Raw genomic sequence first — 8,860 nt, 5'->3', positions numbered from 1 at the left:
GTGGGACAGTCGCCGGCTCCGCGCCGAGATGGCCGAACAGAGCAGACGAGAGCCGGCACAGACCGCGGTGCCGCCGTCAGCCGCAGGACACAGCTCGTCCGTTGGACGGCGGCCACAGCGCAGAGGCGCGCAACGCTCGGCGTGATGGACCACGATGAGGAAGAGCAGGACGCGCCCCAGGACCAGACGTGCTCCTCTGGGGAGGGGGAGAGGAGGGGCTCCTTCTCGATGATGAGCAGCCTGCGAATCTCCTGTCGTTGGCATTGGCTGGTGTTCGCTGCGAGAAGTTAGGTGCTGCGGCATCTCGGCCAGCCCCAGCTGCTGCAGCTGGGGCGTGGGCCCGTCCGGCACCGGGACCGGCATGAGCGCGTCCAGCGTAGCAGGGGTGGATCGGACGAGGGCGGCGCCTGGTGCACAGCCGGCCCCCGCGCAGCCGACACCGGAGGCGCAGCAGCAGCCGCCGGCAACGGAGCCGCGCCACCACTGCCACCACAGTCAGACCTTGGAACTGGTGTGTGTCCGTGTCCCACGGCGGAAGCACGGCACGCCGCGGAACCTAGCGGACATGAGGCGCGCCTCGGACAGGGCAACTGACCCCACTTAAATAAATAGGCATTGTTTTGTACCCGCACTCCATGTTTGGCTAAGCGTGAAATCACCTACCTAAAAACCTCCAGGTAACCGGAAGACGGGACACGTGCGCCACTTCTCCAGAGTGATCTTTGAACTGTCACCGTGGAGTTGTGTGTCGCACCGGTCCGGAAACGTTAGGTCAAAGTTGTAATACCATTGCAATACGTAATCCCCCGGGCCGGATCGGAACCTGCCGACCACTGCTTCGGACCTGCACCCTCTGCCACTTACCACTGCGTCGGGCGCCCCGCGGGAGCTGGAGTCGCTGAGAGATGGCTCCCTTCTGCCAGTGGGTTCGCCGCTAGTGAAGGTGAGGCCCCGTGTGGATGGGGACGGACCGCTGTTGGCCACAACGAGGACCGACGAGCCGCCTGTAGTGGTTGTGCCCGAGTGGAGTCACATCACAGCGCTGATGGTGGACGAGGGGCATCGTCGATGTTTGCACCAGGGCGTCCGCGTCACTCTTGCTCTTTTCTCTGCAGAGTATTTAATTCACAGGAGAGCCATACACAGGGTCGTGTGCACATGCAGTAGGTGTCGGTGGCACAACGGACTCCCCCATCGGTATGTGGAGAGCCTTCTGCCACCATTCCATGTCAGAGCCATGTCGGTCCTTCTGGATGTTGGTGATCGACTATTGCATTCCCTTGTTCGCTGACGAAGACACAAGATCTAGACACTGACGATCACGCGTGTGTTACGTTTCGTGTCATTCACCTCGAGCGGGTGCAAGGCCAGAGCACTGACATGATTCGGCCACGTTAGACAGGGCCTGCAGAAGCCGTGGACGTGTGTCGGGTTGCCTGATCCGACACTGGCTGACTGAATGCCTGCAGGTGCTGCGGTGCTGGAGCAGCCCCGGGGCCGACCCACCCGTCTGCCGGCGGTTGGCGAGGTCATCCTGGTCCACGGCGGAGGCCCTCGCGGCTGGTGACCCTCGGCCAGGGTGGCTTCGCTCATCAAAGGACCGGACGGCCGCTGCCGTGCCGCGGCAATCCTGCTCCGCGGAAATCTCACTCGCCGACCCACCGCCAAGCTGTACCGGCTGGAGGCATCGCCAGACACCACCTGTGACCGTGACGCGGACCAGAGCCGGTCGTCGTGTGGCACGCCTGCGGCGGTGTTTAGCGCGGCTCGGCACCGAACGAGCGAGGTGATGCGCGAGCAGTGGTGCCGCCCACGGGCGGGCGTGCGCGTACCGTGACGCCGTTGGACGGTCGACGCGACATGGTGGCGTCGACCCAGCTGCTGAGTCCAGGTGTCGTGACTGTGTCTTGGGTGCAAAATAAAAGTAGCTATTGTGCTCCACTTAGAGAATACTACGTTTGCTAGTCCACGAAATATCTCATGTAAGAGGTGCCAAATAATGCAACGATGGAACATGTGCGTCACTTTTCGAGAGCTCTCCTTAACTACCGCCACGTGGGGTTGCGCCGGTCCAAAAACGCTTGAGTAAAGGTTGCATTAAGTATCCTTTCAATGCATAGTCCTCCGGGTAGGATCCAAAACTGCCTACCATTGCTTGCTTTCTGTGGTTAGCGTTTGAGCCTTCGAATTGCCTTCTGCTGTTCGTGCACGTGATGTTGCATCACCGCAAACACGAATGCTTAAGAGGACTGTTCCGTACTGCAAGATATTGAAACGAGTCTGATACACGATGAAAATGCTCGCTTAGGGCTATTGGTATGCTTTTAAGTGCAAAACACTGTTCTAAACAACAGGATGTCATGTTTTAATAACTATGTTCCTCAATACGCCATCATTTGATTTTGTCATGAAACGTTTTCTTGACGTCAGAGTCACTGCCAGATTGGCCATGCACAGTTGTAACTGTAGCGGACGGCGTGACTCACTTGTTGCTCCTCTACCCGCCGCAAGGCGGTGGTTTAAGCTACGTACCTACGTCCCGCTACGTACCTTGTTCTAGCGTTATATGGGGGTGGTTTGGCCTTATCTTTAGGTGTTCTGGTGATTTTGTCCTTGGTCGCGTGTTATCTACTTGTATTTGCGTTTTGGCTACGGTGTCATTCATGATGTATTCGATTCTCAGCCCCAATGAGATTCTTCGTATCTCAGATGGTGGCTGCCACCAATACGTTGCTGTGGCACGGTCTTTGTGACCGCATTTTACACTTCAACTTCCATCCGATACGCAATTTTATTGCGAACAACGAAGAACTAAGCGCAAATCAGTTGACCTGATGCTTTCCCTCCTCATGCTTGGCTGCTGACATAAACATGGCGCAGATTAAGACAAGCAAAAACCACATCGTGTATAGAAATGTTGAAAAACACTGGATATTTTCAAACCAGTGAAATCCTTGGCACAAACCAACATACAGCTCCTGGGAATTACATATAGCCAGCGGGCATTACTGCACAAGCCGTGACTGCGGCACCACGCTGTCTCCAGTGACCGACCGGCCCGCGCCGGAGACGTCTGGACTGGCGCAGCAGGAGCGCATGTTAAAGGTGTTCAGTTGGGCGTCAGGTCCGGCGGCGCGCAGATGCCGCGAGACGCCCAGCGCGTGCAGGGCCGGCGCCTCGCCAGCTATCGGCAGACCGGCGCCCGGGGGCGGCCGGACGGTACACAGACACCCTCGAAAGGAGCGGCCACGCGGCTGGCTGCGACCCAGTCCAAATATGGCGCTGGGTTCCGCGTCACGTGAGGAATGGCAGAATTAGTGAAATCTTGCGCCAGTTGGCGGCAATTTTATACAATCGCACTTGCCGCCAGATCCCTCCCGGTTGCCTTTCACGACAACCGACGTGTAGACGTCACAGGTAGCACGTAGTGTAGCACATGTAGCACAGATATCCCGTTATACTTGAGATTGTGTTTATCTTATTTATAATCTTCATGCATCAAGGTCTGTTAAAGCTTTAACAGTGTTTCTTTTTTAAGATAGCAGAGTGCAAACTTGGAAGAGATGGAACAAAGATCCCACATATTTGAGCGCCACAGGGTCAGCCGGTTGTCCCTAAACCCGTTGTCTCTATCTCACGGAAGCACATCTACCGGGGCAGACACAGCATCAGCGCTACGGGTTAGCTCTGCGCAGAGCTGCTGGAATGCGTGGGCCATGTGCAGGCCACAGACGAGAAGCGTCGGCAGCAGGTGGCGCAGGCCGGCCGCCGGTCCGGAGAGCTGCGCACCAGCGCGGCGGTACGGACGCGCCCTCTGTCGGCGTCAGGCTGTAGAGCCCCGCCAGCTGCCAGCTCTGGTGTCACTGATGGATGGAAGAGGCCGCATGGAAATGATGTGTTATGAAATGTGGCCGGGAAAGATGGACAGGACGGGGGTCACAGTGGCCTTTAAAGGACTGGTTAAGTAACCGGAACAACACGTGGGCAAAAGTATGCGACTCAAACTGAGTAGCGCGAACAAAATCATGTTTTGTTTCTGGGAGACGTAATCGACGTGGCATACAAACATGTGCGTCAGGCACAAGCACACGGGCAAAATAATCCAGCCCGATTGTCGCTACTATGTTGCTGCTTTAGAAGGAAGCAAGCCGTGATTGGAAGACATAAGTCATTGCGACTTTCACATCCAAATTCCTGGAGTATTTCCATGGTCAAGAATCTCCCATCGTTCATACGTCGTTGCTTTGTCATATTATTTTGCTGTTTAGGGAGAAAATCGAATGTACAAAGCGACAAGTGGCATTTGTTGCCCAAAAGTAGCATTTTACAACATGGAGCCGATGAAAAGGCGCAGCGTGGACATGCTCTCAACGTGGACTGAATCGGCATAGGAAAAGAACTTCCGGTTTTCCGTCGTTTAACGTGGAAGTTGTGCTCCTTCTTTGTTTCAGATTGGATTTGTTGCGCACTAGCGCCTATTTTTGAGAAAAAAAACATCTTAAATTTTGGACGATTGTGATTGTATGAGATATTCCATTGCCACTTTCACATCAAAATTCCTGGAGACTTTCCACGGTTAAGAATCACCCATCCTTCATGCGTCTTTGCCTTTTCATACAATGCTGCTGCTTAGAGAAAATGGAACGAAAAACGCGACAAGTGACATTTGTCGCCCAAAAGTGACATTTTACAACCAGGAGCCAATGAAAAGGCGCGTTGCGGACATGTTCTTGACGTTGACTGAATCGGCGCAAGGAGAGAACTTCCGCTTTTTCGTTGTTTATCGCGGAAGTTACTTTCCTTCGTCGTTGCATATTGGATGTATTTCGCACTTGCGCCTGTTTTTGAAAAGAAAAAACGTCTCAGATCGTGAGCGACTGGGACCGATTACAAAAATACAATCTGGAGGCATGACGGGATCAGTATTGCGAATTTGAAAGTGAAAAACTGTAAAATGACAAACAATGCACTGGCGCTGTACATTCTTTGCATGTCATAATGGTACGTCGGCGGGGACGTGGAGCATCGCTCACGTCTGTGCAGGCGTTTACATGGCTAGACGCTGACACGGAGCACAGCTGAAGCCAGGTGCAGCGGCAGCGACGCAAAGCATGACCCGCACCAGCGCAAAACACAGCCAGACATGGCTCACGTCCGTAGCGACACCGACATGCGGCCAGACTTTGACTGTACCGAGGCGGTAAAGGTTGCATGCCGTTCGGTCTCATAGGCTCGGAACATGGCGGTGTCTGCAGCCAATATTGGAGGTTTCGGACGTTTTTGGTGACGCTTGACCAAACCAACCGTCACCATGTTTTGAAAAGGACAGGATTCCAGCAATAGCGCATCACTAAGTGAAAGTTTTGTAGTGATCTGCTGCATCCGCTTGCAGATGGGGATATTTCCAGGCCGATTTTTCCACGTTTTGGAATTTTGGTAACCTTTGACCTATCCCAAGGTCACCATGTCCCGGGAAAAAAGCTGTCGACCAAGCGGCATGAAATGGTGATCGTTTCATATTGGTCGGTGCCATAGGCTCAGAGCATAGGATTGTCAATAGGTTTTGCGGCTGTTTAATCTCTCCCGTTCTTGGAGGCCTACGCACACAAATTGATACACTGGCCGCAAACGAGAATGAACATTAATGATACTGAAAGAGAGAGAGAGAGAGAGAGAGAGAGAGAGAGAGAGAGAGAGAGAGAGAGAGAGAGAGAGAGAGAGCCTATATGCCTGCCTGAACCTGACTGCCTAACTATCTGGCGCTGACTATCTGACTACCTGACTACCTGACTGACTGCCTGCTTCTGACTGCCTGACCCTGCCTGTCTGACAGCCTAACTGGTGTGGGATGCCTTTTTCCCTGATGTCACCACCATAAACTAGCATCCATCTACTAAAATAGAGCATTTGACAGGTATATGTGTACGCTAACCAGACCTTTATACAACTCAAGCTGAACCATGAATCAACACGGGAGTCAATGATTTTAGGCTGAGTTGTGCCCTGAGTCACCTCACCAGGAAAAATAATACTTTGAATCATGGGCTGATCACATTCTTCATAAATGTCATGTGATTAATCATGAGCTGGTAATTTCTACCAGTGTTGTGTTAGTGTGTAAGATGGCTGAAATTGAAATGGCAATATCCGGAAATACAGTGCGCATTTGCAAAATCTCATTAAGAAACTTGGGGATATATGTATATATATATATATATATATATATATATATATATATATATATATATATATCCCCAAGTTTACATAAACATATATATATATATATATTCCTGATATTTTTGCAATATACTTCATACCACTTCTACCATTCCCCACAAAGCTATTTCGGATGTTGTCCTTTACATCCTACAGGATCGTACACCCAATGGTTTTTAACGGCGATCCTCAGCTGGGAAAACCAGGGCTGAGCCCAGCGCTCTGGTTTCCAAACCGAGGCCTGATAAATTAAGCTGAATCCTCAGTTATCTTTGTATGCAAAAAGGTCAAACATTTGATTCATGAAATACCTTATATGTTGTACATTGACCTTTGCTACACCCGATATATTCAATTTACACGCGCATTTTAAAGCTAAGCTCACATCTAGGACTCGAACTTGGGACTGAACTCAAATCAGGCTGTAACGTCAGGTGTGAGATGCCTTTTTCCCTGATGACATTACCGTAACCTGGCATCCATCTACTAAAATGAACATTTCACAGACATGTGTGTACGCCAATCAGATTTGTGTACGATTCAAGCTGAATCATGAATCCACTCAGGAGTCGATGATTTTAGGGTGAGATGTGACCTGATTCAGCTCACTAAGAAATAAATAAACATATATCACCCAGTTTTCTTAATGACATAAGGTTTCTGTCAATATATATATATATATATATATATATATATATATATATATATATATATATACACATATTGCAAGATAGAAGAAATACATAACATACCAAGTCTTTTCAACAACACAATTAACATGCCAAAATGTTGCCAGTTTGTGTGATGTGATCAACATAGTCAGTTAACCATCTACTAAAGTGCAGGATTTCAGACACATGTATAGACATGCTAGCCAGACCTGTGTTAAACACAAGCTGAATTGTGAATCCGCTGATGAGCCAAACATTTTGGGATGAGTTATAGGCTGCATCTGCTCACTAAGAAAATGCTGGTTTGGGTCACAGGTGCGGATCCAGAGGGGGGGGGGGGGCGACGGGGCCATGCCCCCTCCTCCGCCTTGGGCCCCGAAGGGTCCCATTGGCTCCAAGAGACCCATAGCCGGGCGAACAGGTGGAGTTACTTTAACACAAAACGCTACAAAACTGAGTATCTCTAGTCTTTCAGGCGACCAAAACAGTTGTGAGCAAAGGTGAAGGGCCTATGAGATGTTCAAAAAATCATTCAGTGATTGGAAAAGCTGTGCCCTTGAAATTTTACGCCCCATTTCACCGTCTAGGGCCCCATGCTGTTCCGGGGGACCTTTATGCCCATTTGCAGGATCATTTCGATCGTTAAAGAGCATTCCACGTTGCTCTTCACCTCTTTGCATTTGCTTGGAGGGCCCTTAGCTGTTGTTCGGGCCCTTCCTGTTAGCGTGCCAGGGTACTCTTGTCAATCACGGGCTCTTCCACGCATTCTTTCCATTCGTGAGAGAGGCTCCGTGAGCTATAGCCGGGGTATTCTTGGTTTCTCAGGGCCCTTTACGTGGGTGTCGGTTAACCTACCGACATACTTGCGATATGCTCATGGCCCCCTGCATTGGTCTAGGGCGTTTCCAATTCTCTGTCACTCGCTTAGGGCCCTGCCCTCTTGTCGGGGGCCCATCTGATGGCCTGCTTGGGCACAGTCACTCGTTCGGGGAACCTCCACACTGGGTGTTGGGCACTCCTTTTCTGAATGGCGGACCCCACGCTCTTGAGGGGAGGCCTATCTGATGACCTGCTCGGGCACATTCGATCGCTCGAGGGCCCTCTACATTGGGCCATGGGCACGTGCTATTTGAACAGCGGCCCTCCGCACTTGTCGGGGGCACTCCGCACTCAGCCGGTAGATAACACTCTTCTGTAAATTACGTCCAATATTTTGTCCAGCCACGTTTCCCAACCGCTCCCCCATGCTCCCCGCTGACCCCCAACCGACGGGCCTTGCCGCGCCCTAGGAGCAACTCGCATTCAAATGGGAATTGAGATCCAAAATGGTGAAGGTTTTCTACTCCCATTGAACGAAAATAGATTCACGACGTTCGCCTCTAAATAGCCTCACTTACTCTGTTGAAGCCTGGGTTACCGGGCTGCGTTGTTTACTACCGATGCGCACTAAATTTCGCGGTTTTGGTACGAATCGGTACTAATCACCGTTGCCTATCAGAAAGGATTCGTGCTAAATGTTCTCGAGGATGTGCTAATGCAACCAAGGCGATATGTGCCAGGTGGTACCGTCCGCCTACGCACTCGTCAGCGAAAATCCCTACGTGACGTCACTGGGGTACATCTTAAAACGCCGGAGCGGCCTGGCATGTGGTAACGGACAATAACGATCGCATGCATTGTAACACTTTTGGAGGGTGGAAGAACCAGTACGATCAAAGTAAATGTGAATGAGCAAACACATTTTGCAGTTATGTCCAATTTTGAGGGTTGGAAAGATGCCGGTAGGCCCGGGTTGCTTCTGAAGCCATATATCATTTCCTACCCCGAGTGGTTCTCTGGCGTAAAACACGACGGCTCATCATCATATAGGCTGCTTCCAGAATCCCAGGTTACCGCCTCCGTTTTTGACCGGACAATGGCGGTTAAGGTGGTCAAACGAAATTAAGACATTTGTCTATGAAATCGACCAAACA

The sequence above is a fragment of the Pollicipes pollicipes genome, unplaced genomic scaffold, assembly GCF_011947565.3.
Source record: "Pollicipes pollicipes isolate AB1234 unplaced genomic scaffold, Ppol_2.1 Scaffold_1600;HRSCAF=1878_pilon_pilon_pilon, whole genome shotgun sequence".
NCBI classification, from domain to species: Eukaryota; Metazoa; Arthropoda; class Thecostraca; order Pollicipedomorpha; family Pollicipedidae; genus Pollicipes; species Pollicipes pollicipes.
This window is presented reverse-complemented; position numbering follows the sequence as displayed.